The sequence below is a fragment of the Ambystoma mexicanum genome, chromosome 5q (assembly GCF_040938575.1).
Source record: "Ambystoma mexicanum isolate Mex_15411 chromosome 5q, UKY_AmexF1_1, whole genome shotgun sequence".
Lineage (NCBI taxonomy): Eukaryota > Metazoa > Chordata > Amphibia > Caudata > Ambystomatidae > Ambystoma > Ambystoma mexicanum.
The window spans coordinates 146,097,196-146,113,701 of NC_090933.1; the positions used below are offsets into that span (position 1 = coordinate 146,097,196).

The following is a 16,506-nucleotide window of genomic DNA, read 5'->3' on the forward strand; positions in this document are numbered from 1 at the left end:
ATGTTGTATTTTTAAATTACAGGATGCAATTTGGCGAAGACTGTAGTTCACAAAAGGCTGGTTGCTGAAGTAAGTAGACCACAGTCACTGACTAATGCTGTTCACTCCCCAGCATGAAAGTGGATCACATAAACAAGAGAGAAAGCTGCTCACTTACCTTGTGTCTGGAAACACCACACTAGTTCAACTGTGGTCTTCAGGTGATCACAGAATGCCAGTGAGCCACAATGCTGCATTACCCCGATTGCAAGATGGTGCTGATGTTTTGGTCACCTATAAAGCTTGCATACTGCTAAGAGTCCAATGGGGCATGAAAAGTGGTCTAATTTAAAGGTAAACCAATCCTGGGATACCAGTTATAACAATTTAATAACAAATTCAATAAACCTAAAAGTCCTAACAAATCTAATGAATGAAGCAGTTCACTTTAGGAAAGAGACAGAACCAAGAGAGATTGTTAAAATGGCCCAGGAAAGTCACAAATTACCCAGAGGACTCAGAGTAATCCAAGCCCGACTCAAAGACAAAGTAGACAACGTGTAAGGCAAAATCCGGCTTTATTATTATCCAAATAAAGCAGGGACAACATATAAGGATTACAATCTCGCAGCTCTCAGATGATATTTTGAAAACAATTGGTTAAATACTGCAAACTCGTCATCTCAAAGTCACAACATAATATTAACTGCAAATACCTACGGGGAATGGGGATTGGTTAGTGGTGGTGATTACATATAGGTCCTCATTACACGGTAGGCGGTAAACCATGGTGCTATTTGCCGCCGGTACCATACCACCATGGAGGAAAGGGGAATTACAACCCCATTCCAAGGTTGGCGGGGCGGTAATTCCCCCTTTCTCCATGGCCCTTCCCCATTCCCATTTTTGCCACATAGGGCATAATGGGAATGGGGAAGGAGCTAATTACGGTACCGCAAATTGCGGTACCGTAATTAGCACCAAGGTCCCTTTGCGGGTCCCAACTTTAACGGCTGGTCTACACCAGCCGTTAAGGTCGGGTCCCGCAAAGGGACCTTGTAGTAAGGCAGTAATGGTTAACGGTCACCGGTACCCTTACCGGTGACCGTTAACCCTTCCCACCTTCCGTGTAATGAGGCCCATAGACTCTGTAAGTGGAGAACATTTCATTAGGTTAAGTAAATCTGATGGCCCCACTTGGGACCAGAACTAAATTGATAAAAAATAAACCCACATCATCCATACAGCAAGTGATTGGTTGGTAAACTATTTCATGGGTGGCATAACAATAGGGTTTCCAACTGGTTGACTTCTTTCTGACCAACCTTCAACACTGGACAGGCCATCCAGACATGAAACAAACCTGGTGTAGGGGGAGAGAGGCCCATGGACTGGTAACTATTCATTAAAGTAGATGCCATCCCTTATCCTTAGGCTATGGGCCAGGGCCATCTCTTTGTATTTGGCTTTGTGTGGTATCCCATGTCTGTGTTTAGGTGTAGGGAGTACGGCAGGTGTCCTATCTGTGTTTGGGATTAAATTGGACCATCAGATCTGGTCATTGGATCCGGTCGGGTCTACCGGCAGCAGGGCACTTCTGGAGGGATTGGATCAGAGGCACGGTTCTGGTCAAATTTGGACAGCCGCTCAGACTGGATTTGGATGGGCCCTTCTGGTCACTGGACACTGTAGATTACAGGATGCAAGTTTCAGCAGGCAAGCCTTAATGGTAGCAGGCCAATCTGAATCAGAATTATTCTTTTAAGTTTCGGATGTTTTGAAAATGGGTATAGCTAGCAATAGTTCAGCAATGCTAAAGTCTAGATTCTGCAAAGAATTCTGGATCTTCAAAGAAGTCTGGAGTCAGCTACAAGATGAAGAGTTCTGCAACAAGGTCCTGCGCGGATATTTGGATGGGTGCTGGAAGCAGTCTGTTATGTGTTGTGAAGTTTCTATATTTATACTGTGAAATGCCAGCCCCCAGTTTATGGTGTGGGCAGAATTTCAAAAACACACCCCCATGGCTGTGAGCGGCTGCTGGTAATTTGCTTTGTTTTGTTTGGCAGTCAGAACAGAGCTGTCATCGTTATGATGGGATTTAGGAACTCCCACATTGATTTTTACCATAACATAACTTTGTCACACATGTACCTTTCTACAATTATGTACCCTAATAAAATTGGACACATACATTTCATATTTGACTGTCTATAATCCCATTCAATTCCCATCTTTGTGCGAGCTGTCTTTCTCATTCCAGGTATTTTCATCAATTTTAAACATAACAGTTCGGATTAATGATTTCTAATTTGGTACATCTCTGTGCGCTTATCAGTGGATCATGTACGTACAATCTTAGGTTTGCAACATTAATTATTCTGCTACAACGAGAATTTTTTCATAGCTTTGGTTCCTTAAATGGTACAGGTTTCATCAATGTCTTCAAATCAAAAGCCTGAAATTAGATTAATGTCTATCAATTTTCAGAGGTATCCTTCTTTCGGTTGCACAGCTAAAGAGTTTTAAACTTTAATCACAAATAAGGATTTAACATCAACGTTCTCCTTTGTAACCTCCCCTTCCCAGGCAGCAGCTGTCGAGTCCTTTGATCAGGGAGGTGTGTCCGCTTACTGAAGAGGGAAGGTCCCCTGTAGAGATCAGTTGGGCAGCTTGCCATTGTTTTTGGCTCAGCCAGATACAAATGTCTGATGCGGTCTCATTGTGCTCCTTGTTGTCATTATGCAGGAACCATTAAGCAGCCATTAGCCTTCCTGTAGCCATTGAGTGTCAAGCTGAAATGTGAATCTTTCCCAGGCTGGTCTGTCAGATCAGAATTAAATAGTTGATTAGCTCCAGTCTGGGTTCCTTTAAATTAAAGTCTTTTCATTTCACATATAAAATATAAGCACAGTTTATAAGGGATTTGGATTTTTTAAAAGAATTAGCCCTTCACAAACATGCTTTAAATAGGCGGATTTTGCAATTTTAATCAGGAAACAGAACCACTTTTAAAATGGGTTTGACAGCTAATTTTCAGATGCAGCTGTCAGTCAGTGAGACCTGGATTCCTCTGACTGCCTGGAGAATCTATGATTTCAGCACCCTTTTCCCTCAATAATCAACTGGGAAAATGACTGAATTTAGCGCCACAACAGCACTTTGAAGGTTGCAAAGGATTAGGAAAACTGGATTTTAAGGCATTTTCGGATTTTAACCCACTTCTGTAGCCTTGATTCATGTAACTGGTAACAGCACTCACTGGCATTCTCATGCAGGCAGTTCTGTTTTGACATCAACTTCGCCTGTGTGTGACAAGGTGGTGCAGCCTCTTTGTGATTTCTGAACCATTCACAGTTTTTGCAGATTTGGCGTGCACTGTGGTTAGCGCCTCCATTTTTGGCAGATTCTTTCCCCCATTGGCAAGGGGATGTAGTGTGGTGCATTGGCATGGGTTGAAATATCCCACCTCCCCCGACTTCAGCGTGATGTACAGTCATGGGGCAGTTGGGACCGTGGGATTTTTTTTTCTCCTGTCCATGTGAAGAAATCCGGTTGCTTCTCCCGTCAGCGATTGATGCAACACACTCTCCTCGCAGGTTCTGTGTGGAGCGGCATTACGGACCTCTTGGTTTTTTCCTCCCGGTCCCCGAGGATGTCCTCCTTGGTGATTAGGTGGATTTAGTTCCAGTACTAGAAAACAGAAAATACTACAGTTATGGAAATGTCCCCACAACTGTTGCCCGAGGGGTGTAGTGGGGCGGATGCATGCATTGAATACAATTTACAATATTCCCCGCCTATATTTAATAATGGTCTTAACACTCTTTCCTCGTACGTACTCAATGGACATTTAATAATTCTTTTTAGATCTCTGGATTTTCCCCCTCTGGGTTTCCGGTAGGCTCTTCTATTTGCCGCAAAGTATGCCTGGGATGGCAACTCTTTAGCTGGTTTATGTGGATCCACTTGTCTTTCAGCCAGCAAGTTACCTCTGGGACGGTGGATTCTGTAGGCGAGACCTGGGATGGTGGCCTCTCCTCCAATTCTGAAATTCCATTTCCTACCGTAGCACTAGTGCTGACCGGAAGGCTTTCTTTAGGTCTGCCAGTACCCTGAGATTTACTCTCCAGCTGGGACCGGGCTTGGAAATAACTCGGGTCCAAATTAATCTCGAGTTGGTTGAGGAGGTGACTGCTCATATAAAAGGCAGAAGGAACACCTTGCACGATGCAACAATTATGAACTATGCTTTTCTTATCTCTAGACATTTTGATCATGCAACTGCTAAGCAGAGGATTTTTGGAGCGGGTGTTTCCAGGTCGTGTAGGGTCTGGTCTTTTGGGAGTTTTTTTAATAATACTTCACTGATGAAGCTTTCTTCACTATTCAAGTCAACTCGGGCGAGGACAGACTCCTTCCCGTCATTTAACTGAATCGGGAGGAAGCGCTGTTCACCCTTCTTCAGAATTCCAGCTAAGTTTTGTGCTGGGTTGATATCAATTTTGGCTATGAACTTGGGATTTTCTGATTGTACATTAGTATAACATTTCAATGTATCTCCTTCCAGGGTGGAATACCACTTGAGACTGAAAGGGAGGCTGATTTGCAAAAATGGAGAGGGGTTCCCATCACCAGTTTATTGTCCCACAGCTGTGATGGTGACGTCGGGTATGTCATTGTTTTGAAGGTAGAACTTATTTTGGTCCGGTTTTTGTTCAACCATGTGGCATGTGCCATTTACACTAACATGGTTGACACTTTGTTTTAATTTGATTGGCCCGTGAGTCTGGGTGGTCCAGAGTACCTTATTCACACACTCTATTAGGGGAGACAGTCTACGGAGGATGTCCTTCCCTAATAGACAGGGGGTTCCCTCTGGCACCACAACTAGGACCGTGTGCTTCATTTTGTGTCGCCCAATTTTAATTTCCAGCTCTGCAGACCCTTCAACAGGAATTTTCTTCCCATCAAAGTTCTGGAGCTGTTCAGGAGGAGGTGAGAGGTATTTGGTATCGTTGCCCCTTCCTGAATTTAGCTGCTCAAAGATCCTCTTTGACAGCAAAGTTGCTTGGGGTCCAGTGTCCACCAGTGCTGGAATTGCACATTGCCCTTGTACTTGGATGGAGGTGTAGAATCTACCTTCCTTCTCCTCCAATGGGCAAAGGTAATGGGTGTTTTTGGTAAGCTGTTTGGTGAATTGACTTATTTCTGACTCTGACACAAGGGTAGTTGGGTCAAGAGATGGTGTTGGAGTTGGGGAATCTGGCAACGAATTTTGACACACCGCTATATGGGCAGTTTCGGGATCCCTTTGTTCTAGTTCTGGGCTGCCCCCCCCTTCTAGGAGGCGGTCCCCAGAATGAAGTTGGGTGGTTTGGGAATCTGAACCCACAGTTTCAAATTCAGTGATTTGAGGAGTCCCGGGCTCCTCCTTTTCTGATTCGAGGCTGCCCCCCCTCTTTTTGGAGACAGTCCCCAGAATAGGTCTGGGCATGTTTCAGTGGGGGAGCTTTGGAATGAATCTGCAAAAAAGATAGGACAGTTGGATATTGGGAGAGTTTTGGGCTCCCCTGGTTCTGATTCTGGGTTGCCCCCCCTTTCTGGAGGCAGTCACCAGAATTGGTTTGGGCCAGGTGATTTTCTGGCTTGTCATTTTGGGGTTCAATGATGGGCAGTTTTAACACAGTCCCCACATCTATCCAGTTTTGATTAGGATCTCTTCGGACCCATTTTTCTTTGGGAGGAGTTCCCCCAGCCCTGAAGGAGAAGATTGTTTTCCCAGAGTCCTCTGAGGACCCCTCTCCTTCAAATTGGAAGACTCTTCCACAAAATGGGTCTTTTTAGGCCCTTTATTTCTCCTACCCACCTTCTGTTCCTTTGGTTGCAGACTTTCGGGGGCAGGAGATTTTGGTTCCGGTTCCTGGGTTTCCAGGGCCTTTCACAAGTGAGGAAGGAAGCTTCATCTAAGGCTTTACACCCCCATTCTCCCTGTGCCTTCTAAGTTGGAACCAGTGGGTTGTTGGGTTTCTTTCCCTGTCATTGCTCTGGAGTACCAGACCCTTGATTTGCGGAGTTCTGAGTCGACATGCTCATCTGAGGGTTCTGCTGAGCCCTCAACATGCGAACCAGATCCTGTGACAAGTTCTGGACCTGGCGCTCCAGTTGGGACACCCGCTCTGGCTGGTACAGGGGTCTCTGTTCCATCCTAGGTGGATCACTTGAAGGGTAACTGTCCCTTTTCCCATAATACGGGGTTGGGATAGTTCTGGTAACCCTCCAACATTGGACTCCCTTCTCCCGGATTGGGCTGTCTGGGCTCAGGAAAGTGGGGAAAGAAAGGGTTGTTTTGGGGGTTGAAGTTTGGTGGGTACCGGGGAAAGAAGCTCAACCCGGCATTTGGGGCATTACTGCCCTCCTGGGGAAAGTTAGGAGGGAAGTTTCCTGGGTTGGCAGCTACCTGGTTGGATCCCCCGCTTGGGCTGGGGGAGTCCACAAATAGCCCAGGATGGGTCTGTTGCCCTTGTAATGGGGGCATATATAATGAGGGGAGTTAGGGGTCCCATTTGTGGGATTACCTCCTTGGCTACCTGTTTGGGATTGGCCCGAGGGCCTTCTGGTTCTTTGGTTAGAAGGATTTTGCACAGGAATATTTTTAGGGCCCCCATCTCCAGATCTAAAATGGGGGCCACCTACACATCCACCACCTTAGCAGCAGCAGGGGTGTTGGCTGGTTTGCGGTTTTTATTTGTATTTTTATTCTCTACCCTTTTCTGCCTTTCATAAATACGAGTCGCCTGTTCAATGACCCAGTCTAGTGATCTCTTCTCGTGAAAGTCCCTCACCAGCTGGGTCATGATGTATTTAGGGAGTGCATGAACAAAGCTATTAATGAACTCCATAATGTCTGTGTGCAACCTCCTGGTGGTCTGCGCAAAGGCACATTTCAATTCTTGCACATATTCTTGTAGGGCCTTTGTCTTCCCCACACTGCAGATTGTAGGCCACCTTGCGGGCCTCTTGGGGGTTCCTATGTACGTAAAAATGCTTTAAGATGGCCGCCCTGTAGGTGGACCATCTTGAGTGATTTTGATCCTCCAGCCCCGCAAAGAAGCTGGAGTGTTCAGGGGAAAATGTCCATTTGACATATTGAATGCAACTCTGACTATCTTTCAAATGGAAAGTATCCATCATTTGCTCATATAACTCGAGGCGCTCCCAAACTGACTACTTCCCATTTTTATGATAGGGAGTTATGACGCTCCTAATGTCCTTGATCTGTTTCAGGGGATCTTTCAGTAGAGCCCTCTTAATTTTGTTGGCCTTTTTAGTCTTAGTCACCCGTGTCCACTCATCCTTTGACTCAGAGGCACTGCTACAGGAGGTGGCTATCGGATCCTCTAGGTTCTCCCTTATTTTGCGAGCTTGGGAATGGCTTGCAGAATGTGGGGGCCTAGTTTCTTGAGACCTGTGGCGCTCACAAGAGTCTTCTGACTCTCCCTTGCTCCCAGGATTGGCTGAGTACCCCCCCACTGCACTAGCTGGGAAGAGGTCTTTAAGATACTCTTTGTGGGCCTAGTTTCATGGAGTTCCCCACCCAATTTTACAGATTGATCCTTTGGTAGGCAGTATTTTTGAGGATCCAGTTCCCTAATTCTCCCCTCACTGGAGACTTCCTGATCAAAGAGGCTAGCCCTGACATTTGGAAATCTGTACAGAGAGGCCCGCCCATCCTTTTCTGGGAGGCACTGATCTGTCAATCCCCTGTTGCTAATTCTACTGAAGTCTACCATCTCCATGGCCCTTGGTTCATATGAGCCAGTGGACATGAGGGCGGCAGAGTCCATGGTACTGAAGGGGTTAAAGTCCCTGATAACAGGGGTCCAGATGTTATGCTCAGGAGTTTCTCTGTCCCTTCCTACCTCATCTATTTCAGCCCCTATTCCCTGGTGACATGCCACAATCTGACTCTTTTGCTCCTCTATTAAGGCCTTACTGGTCTCAATGATTTGCTCTTGCATGGCTATCTGTTTGTGGAGCCTATCATTCTTTTCACAGAGAGCCACATTGTCTCTCTCTGCTTCCTGCCTGGATTGGAAATACTGGGCCAATTTTTGCTGCAGGAGACTCACCATCTGAGTTTTGTCATTATTGGACTGAGTGTTCTTTTCCAGAGCATCCCCCACCCGCCTGGTGTGCTGTAGTAGCTTCTCATATTCAGTTTTAACTTCACTAAACTCCTGAAGGGCCAGCTTTCTTTCCTCTAACTTAGTTTTTAATTGGCTGACTTCCTGGCCTAAGGTGTCCCTCTCCTGACTTAGAGTGCCCCTCTGTTCAGCCAGGTCGTCCCTCTGTTTTTTAAATGCACTAGATTTCTGGCGCTCCTCATCAAATTCCTCTTGAGAGTGGATGTCTTTAATAATTAATTTATTATTTTCCTCTTTCAAGGATTCTACCTGGTTCTGTAATGTGACTATCTGTTCTGTGCAGACTATATTATAATTTAATTGATGCGCCAATTTCTGTTGACCCTCTTTTAAAGAGTCAACCCTTTCCTGATACTCATCTTGCAGTGTCTGTAATTTGGTACCTTGCTCTGCATTCTTTTGCTGTAAGAGAGCCAGATCTTCCTTTAATTTGGTAATATACTGCCTAGCCTCTGTTTCTGATTATTGGCTCTTCTGGAACCTTTGCTCTGCAGAGTCCAGATTAGTTTGGATTTTCTGCAGTGTTTCCCCTTGCTTCTTTGCCAGAACTATATTGGCCCTCATTACAACACCGGCGCTAAACCGTGGCGCTATTAGCACCATGGTTGGTGCCGGTGTTGTAACAGGTCCGCCATGGTTCAATGGGGAATTACCACCCCATTCCAAGGTTGGCGGGGTGGTAATTCCCCATTGAACCATGTCCCTTCCCCATTCCCATTTTCGCCCCTAGGGCTCTATGGGAATGGGGAAGGCGCTAAGTACGGTACCGCAAATTGCGGTACCGTACTTAGCACCAAGGTCCCTTTGCGGGTTCCTACTTTAACGGCTGGTCTAGACCAGCCGTTCAGGTCGGGTCCCGCAAAGGGACCTCGTTGTAAGGCGGTAAGTGTTTAACAGCGCCGCAGCCTTTTACGGCGCCTTTAAAGACTTAGCGCCAGGGTCCTAATGAGGCCCATTGTCTGCATGCTTTTCCTGTATTATTCCTATGTTGAGGTACAGGTAGGCCGCTATTTTGGTAATTCTACACTGCTCCTCTTTTATTTTGGAGGCCATGTACAGTTCGCTAAGCGCTTGGCGTATTGGACCCTTGTCCTGCCATTTATCTAGGTCTATTGCAGTGACTTGTTGTTTTATTTCCTGTAGCCATACCTGTTCATCCTGTTCGGGCCACTCAACCCTGACAAACAGTTTGTGCAGGGGGTGTTTCCTCGCAATATTAATATCTATTGGGGTCGCCATTTTAGAAATATCAATTTTCTTATGGCTTATTTCAGGGTTAATTTACTTTTGCAAACAGGCCTTATTTTTTTTGAGTATTTATTTTGATAGTGTAGCACAGTACCCCAGCCCAGCAAGGTGGCTCTACCCTGCAGGCTAGTATGCTGCACTAGACTGTCATGGTTGGTATTTCAAATACATAATCACGGCACAAGCCCCCAAGCTGTAAGGGATTTCAATCAGGCACACACCCAGGTCTCACCCAGCATGTAGTGCGCAATGAACCCCTTATTTATTTTTGTCTATAAGTTCAATATTCAGAATGATATACTACTCATATTACACCCGTCTCAAAATACCCCCTAGGTCACACTGGATCAGGAATCAGGCTAATTTGTAAAGGTTAATATTTATTTATTTACTTAATATTCAAATCACACATCATTTATATATGGGGCAATAATTACCAAGGGGTGACAATATGACAATACAATTCAGAAAATAAGTAAAGCAATTGAATTCACTTATAATAAAGCAGAATAGAAAACACAGGAAAAAGGACAGTTTTGGTTTGTGAACAGATAGCGCTTAGGTTAATATTCCCCCTGCAAAGTTTTTTTTTAAAATACAAATGAGCAATCCTACACAGATCTAAGTAATCAGCAGGTATTCAGGAAGGAAAGACAATGGGCCTCATTACGAGTCCGGCGGTAACCGAGCTGGAAAAAACAGCAGGTTACTGCCGGACTCGTATTACCATTCCACCTCCGTGATTCCCGGAATCCCCGGGGCATTACAAACCCGGTGACTTGGTCATTCCAGAGGCGGAATTCGGTAAATCCCCAATGAGGCTCAATGTCTAGAGCTTAAATTCAATCTTCACTCCCCAAAAGTGACACTTTTAAACTGACAGGTTTAAATTGCTTTGTAAAATAATGCAAAAGGGTGCAGAAATGCTTAAATGGAGACAGATTCTAAGGAAAGCAACTCTAAACAAGTCCTAACACACATGAGCTACAAGATAAACAACAATACACACTTTAGATCAGGATGGGATGGAAGAAGCACTTTGAAATGGGGAAAAGAAACGTGTAAACTTTTGAGAACTGCAAATTCGCGGAAAACATTTACTATGCGATATTGGACAAAAAGTGTCAAATACATACGATGTGGTTTTAGTTGTGGATGTAGCTAAGCGACTTAGTTATCAGTGAGAGTTGAAATTCCATTTCTATCTTTAAAATTGAAGAAGTTATAGAGGTTTTAGTGAGGGGCGTTTATGCACAATAGGAGCAAAAATGGAACAGGAATTTGGTTTTAAAAATTACAGATATGTTTTATTACAATATATTAATCACTATGAAAAAGAGGAGGACACAAATGAATCTTCACAGCTACGTGGCCAGCACAACCATTCACGTGGTGAATACTCGATTTTGTTCTGGGATTTACTTTAGTTACTCAAAATCACCAAGGAGTTATGGTTTTATAACACAGATGAAAGAAAAGTCAGCGCAAGAAGGATTCTAACAATACTAGGGTTCTGAATTTAAAGATGGGATGGGTTGAGATTGGGATAATTCAATGCAGATATACCATGGGTCACTGTTCTTCCTGTTTATACTTTGTAATTAAACTGGACCGCCAGCTCTGGTCATTGGATCGGGTCAGGTCTAATGGCAGAAGGGCACTTCTGGAGGGATTGGATCAACGGTGCAGTTCTGGTCAATTTTGGACTGCCCCTCACACTGGATTTGGATGGGCCCTTCTGGTAACTTGATACGGTAGATTACAGGATGCAAGTTTCAGCAGGCAAGCCTTAATGGTAGCAAGCCAAGCTGAATCAGAATTATTTGTTTAGGTTTTGGATGTTTTAAAATTGGGTCTAGCTAGCAAGAGTTCAGCAATGCTAAAGTCTAGATTCTGCAAAGAAATCTGGATCTTCAAAGAAGTCTGGAGTCAGCTACAAGATGAAGAGTTCTGGAACAAGGTGCTGTGCGGAAATTTGGATGGGTTCTGGAAGCAGTCTGCTATGTGTTGTGAAGTTCCTATATTTATACTGTGAAATGCCATCCCCAAGTTTATGGTGTGGGCAGAATTTCAAAAACACACCCCCACGGCTGTGAGTGGCTGCAGGCACGTGCTTTGTTTTGGTTGGCAGTCAGAACAGAGCTGTCATCTTTACGATGGGATTTAGGAACTCCCACATTGATTTTTACCAAAACATAACTTTTGCACACATGTACCTTTCTACAATTATGTACACTAATAAAATCGGGCAAATGCATTTCGTATTTGACTGTCTATATTCCCATTCGGTTCCCATCTTTGTGTGAGCTGTCTTTCTCATTCTATGGATTTTTGTCAATTTTAACCATAAACAGTTTGGATTAATGATTTCTAATTCTGTACATCTCTGGCCGCTTATCAGTGGATCATGTACATACAATCTTAGGTTTGCAACATTAATCGTTCTGCTACAATAAGAATTTTTTCATAACTTTGGTCCCTTAAATGCAGGTTTCATCAATGCCTTCAAATAAAAATCCTGAAATTAGGTTAATGTCTACCAATTTCCAGATTTATCCTTCTTTCGGTTGCACAGCTAAAGAGTTTTAAACTTTAATCACAAATAAGGATTTAACATCAAAGTTCTCCTTTGTAACCTCCCCTTCCCAGGCAGCAGCTGTCCAGTCCTTTGATCAGGGAGATATGTCGCCTTCCTGGAGAGGGAAGGTCCCCCGTAGAGATCAGTTGGGCAGCTTGCCATTGTTCTTGGCTCAGCTATAGATGAATGTCTGATGCTGTCTCATTGTGCTCCTTGTTGTCATTATGTGGGAACCATTCAGCAGCCATTAGCCTTCCTGTAGCAATTGAGTGTCAAGCTGAAATGTGAATCTTTCCCAGGCTGGGCTGTCAGATCAGAATTAACTAGTTGATTAGCTCCAGACTGGGTTCCTTTAAATTAAAGTCTTTTCATTTCACATATAAAATATAAGCACAGTTTATGAGGGATTTGGACATTTTAAAAGAATTAGCCCTCCACAAACATGCTTTAAATAGGCGGATTTTGCAATTTTAATCAAGAAACAGAAACACTTTTAAACTGGGTTTGACAGCTAATTTTCTGATGCAGCTGTCAGTCAGTGAGACCTGGATTCTTCTGACTGCCTGGAGAATCTATGATTTCAGCACCCTTTTCCCTTCAATAATTCACTGGGGAAATGACTGAATTTAGCACCAACACAGCACTTTGAAGGTTGCAATGGATTAGGAAAACTGGATTTTAAGGCATTTTCGGATTTTAACCCACTTCTGTGGCCTTGCTTCATGTGACTGGTACCAGCACTCACTGGCATTCTCCAGTAGGGAGTTCTGTTTTGACATCAACTTTGCCTGTGTATGGCAAGGTGGTGCAGCCTCTTTGTGATTTCTGAACCATGTGCAGTTTTTGCAGATTTGGCGTGCACAGGGGTTAGCGCCTCCATTTTTAACAGATTCTTTCACCCATTGGGAAGGTGATGTAGTGTGGTGCATTGGCATGGGTTGAAATATCTGACAGGGACAAAGGAATATGTACCTTCTGTTTTAGAGTCGGGAGAGTCTGGAGGCTAAGGGACTTCATAAGCTCAGGTTGGAACTTTCAATTGGCCTTCATTTGACTCTTACTTTGGAATAGATTAGGATGTCACCTGGAGGTGCTCTTTAGATTCTGTCCGAATGGCCTGACTCAGTTCAAATGCCTTCTTTCCGAAGGCCAGTAGTGCCGTTTTGTTTTCGACATCCTGCTTTAAAGATGTTAGGGAGTCATTCTCCACAATGTAACACATGTATTCTGTTTACTTTCTATTGTTTTTTAGATGGTGAGGTGTTTTTCTGTTTGTTACTGAACTGCCACTTGTGCTGAACTGGTTCTGCATAGACATTTAATGATTTGTCTGATCTCTCTGACTATTTTTGTCTACAGCCTTTGCTAATTTTTGATTTTTGACACCCTATTTTGGACATCTTGTTTGTGCTTATGTCAATTGTTTAGTGAGCTTGGGATTTCCCTTCTTAACTGTGTTCTTGAGTTCTTTCTTGATTTATTACAGATAATTATGTCACAGCTGATCAAGCTGAGGCTGTAAATCCACATTTGCAACAATACCCTTTTTCATATGTTCCTTATTCTCTTTCATTTGTAACTTTAAAGGCATCATATTATCCAGCAATGCATTAGTATTACTAGTATGCACGTTTAATTTACTTTGAAATCAGTCCTATGTCCGTGAATAGTGAGTGCAGGTGTCCTTACGACAGACGACTCTGAATCTAGACTTTGTTTTGCTTCCCTCTGCAGCTATTTTTTCATTTTGCATCTGCTATACAATGTCTTCCTTCTGTTGTCTTGAATTCTGATTAGCTTCAACTTCCAGTGCCCCATTCAATGAATGTGTTTATCCTGCTCACTGATTGTTATTCTGTTCCATATATATTATTTATGCAGATGTCTTTTGGGCAAATTCTTGATATCTTTCAATGTTGGCAACTTGATTGGCTAAGTCAGCAGAAACAATTACAAACAGTAATGTTTCATTTTTCTTTGTAGCAGTTGAATGTAGCATTTGTTATGGTAGTTGTAAAGGTTCCTATTCTTCACAAATATCTATTCCCATATTTGCTATTCTACCATTATTCATATTTTCAGTGTCTTCACGTTTGTGTGACCAATTGAGAGAAAGTCGGTGCATCAGATCCGTTGGTTTGTAGGGTCCTGTGCATTTTTGGAAACTTTTTATAGGCTATTTGACCGAGGATCAAAATCAATGACAAATAAGCACATTAAATATTCACTGAAAAAAAACTTTGTTAAAGGGACCTTATGGTTGTCTGAAATTCGATGAAAAACATTTGTTATAGGGGCATTATGGTTAGAAGTAAAAACAAGAAACCTCTTTAATTCACCAATTATCATAAGCTTAGCAACCATAACTTGCACCACAACCGTGCACTGCTAAGATCTCATGCTGCACATGAGCGATCTCAATGTCACTGGTCTTCAGAAAATCATTGTCCTGTCCTCCCTTGTACCCCTCCCTTGCCTCATCATGCTTTGAAACACTTATGTATGGGGGCGCTATTAATAAAATATCATATCATATATCATATCAAGACTAACACCCAGGACATCAAAGATGACATCACACATGTCATTGATGACATCACTTATGACAGCACATATCTGGGCCACTTGTTTTAGTTCACTGAACTATCTAGGCCGGGTGGTTTTGTTCACTGATAGTCAGAATTTAAAAATTCAAAAGGTGCTATATATCTATACGTTAACCTTGTGTGTTTTTAAAGTACTTTCCTTAGGGTTTGGCCTCAGCTCATTGTACACATACAAAGGGCAATAAGCAGGCCACAAACACACAATTCATTTGTAAACATGAAGATGAACTTTAATGTTATTAACATGTTCTGGTGATGCTGTTTCTTTCTTCCTTACTTTAGTTTCCCTGTATGTATCTTTGATTTGTATGCATTGTGGGTCTTCATATGTGTTGTTTGTACTAGGACAAGTGTGTAGTGAGTCTTGAGTTGCTAGCTATTTATTACATGTTTAACATTACTGAAAACTCTGATAAGGTAGCATTCATTATATTACCATCCAAAATTACAAGATTAAAAATATTGTACTTCTATGGTGCATGCTGCAGTCATTGCCTATGTTTACGTATGATTAGGTTCCTGTATTAACAACGACACTCCAATATAATGTTTTGTTTAGATGAGTAAATTCTTTAATAGATTAAGTAGTTCAAGATAAGTCTCTCGGTCACCCCTGACATTTTGTTAGCAACATTATAAACACAAATCCGTGTAGGGACTTTTCATCAAAATGAATTTCATATGTGGTGTCATCAGTGATGTCATCAATGACAGATGTGATCTCATCTTTGATGTCCTGGGTGTTAGTCTTAGGAGTGCACGGTGGTGGCGCGAGTTATGGTTGCTTAGCTTACCATAACTGGTGAATTTCGGTTTTACTTGTAACCATAGCGTCCCTTTCACAATGTTTTTTCATTGAATTGCATAGGTTTTCATTAGGGAAACTTAACCATAATGTCATTTTAACAAAGTTTTTTAGTGAATTTCATGGGTTTTTACCAGCACTTGCTAATTTCCTACAACTTACTAAAATCATACTTATCCCAATATAGCAACATTTTTGTCCAATTTACAAAGTTTCACTAGGAAACTTTGCCATTTCCTACTTTCTAGCATAATTTTTAACACTGCAACTTTTTCCACTGTTTTTGCGTTTGTCAATGTCCATGAACGTTGATGCCATAGCAGACTTTCCAGAGAGACTCACATGACCTTGCACGCGTGCACGGCATGATGACGTGTTTGTGAATGCGCCCGCACTTCGCGATTGGGTCTGTGCTTCGCGGACAGTTCGGAACTGTATTTTCTGCTGATCTAGCAACTTTCAAGCTCGAAATATACCCTTGCACAGCTCCTACACCTATTCTTACTCATTATCCATTAACAATCTAGAACAGAGCACATACCTGGAGAAATATTAGCAAAACTGCTATTTATCTTAAAAATGGCATCAGCTATTGCCATTTCTCCTCCCCAAGAACCACCACCACCAGCTGGAGGACCTACTCAACAAAAAAAGTGCAGTACTTCCAAAGACAATGAAGAGGACCAAGATGTCATGCCTGCGTCATGGGTGCATACATTTGCGATCAATATGGACCTTATTTCCCATTTGCGAGACTTTGGTGCTTTTCTATTTTTCCCAACAAACTACACTTACCACAATGCACTTGGCTATAACCATCTATTCCTGGCCATTCCTATTCGTCATCTTCGGAACTACAATCCCCAGAAGCCCTAGGGATCTCCTCTGCTTCCACCAGCTCAGGAACAGAGAGGGAGGTGGCCGATTGTCTGCAGGTGTGCTGATCCAGGTGTGACCTTTTAGCCTGCCTCTGTGCTGGGCTGGGCGGTATAAAAGCTGCTGCTTGCAGGAGCTCAGTCTCTTGCATTAAGAGTCCTTCCGGCACCTTTTTGCGTCTAGCTACGGCTCTTGTATGCGGTTCCTCCT

At 43.1% G+C, this 16,506-nt stretch overlaps 1 long non-coding RNA gene across 1 annotated transcript in view; it reads right to left on the reverse strand.

The window, feature by feature from the left end:
- Window positions 1-540: 540 nt before the first annotated feature.
- The window catches only part of LOC138497301 (uncharacterized), a 29,270-nt gene continuing 13,304 nt past the window's right edge, over window positions 541-16,506 (reverse strand). Inside the window, exon 2 of the long non-coding RNA XR_011278561.1 lies at window positions 541-3,669. This is a non-coding gene — a long non-coding RNA (uncharacterized lncRNA). The remainder of the gene's footprint in view (window positions 3,670-16,506) is intronic.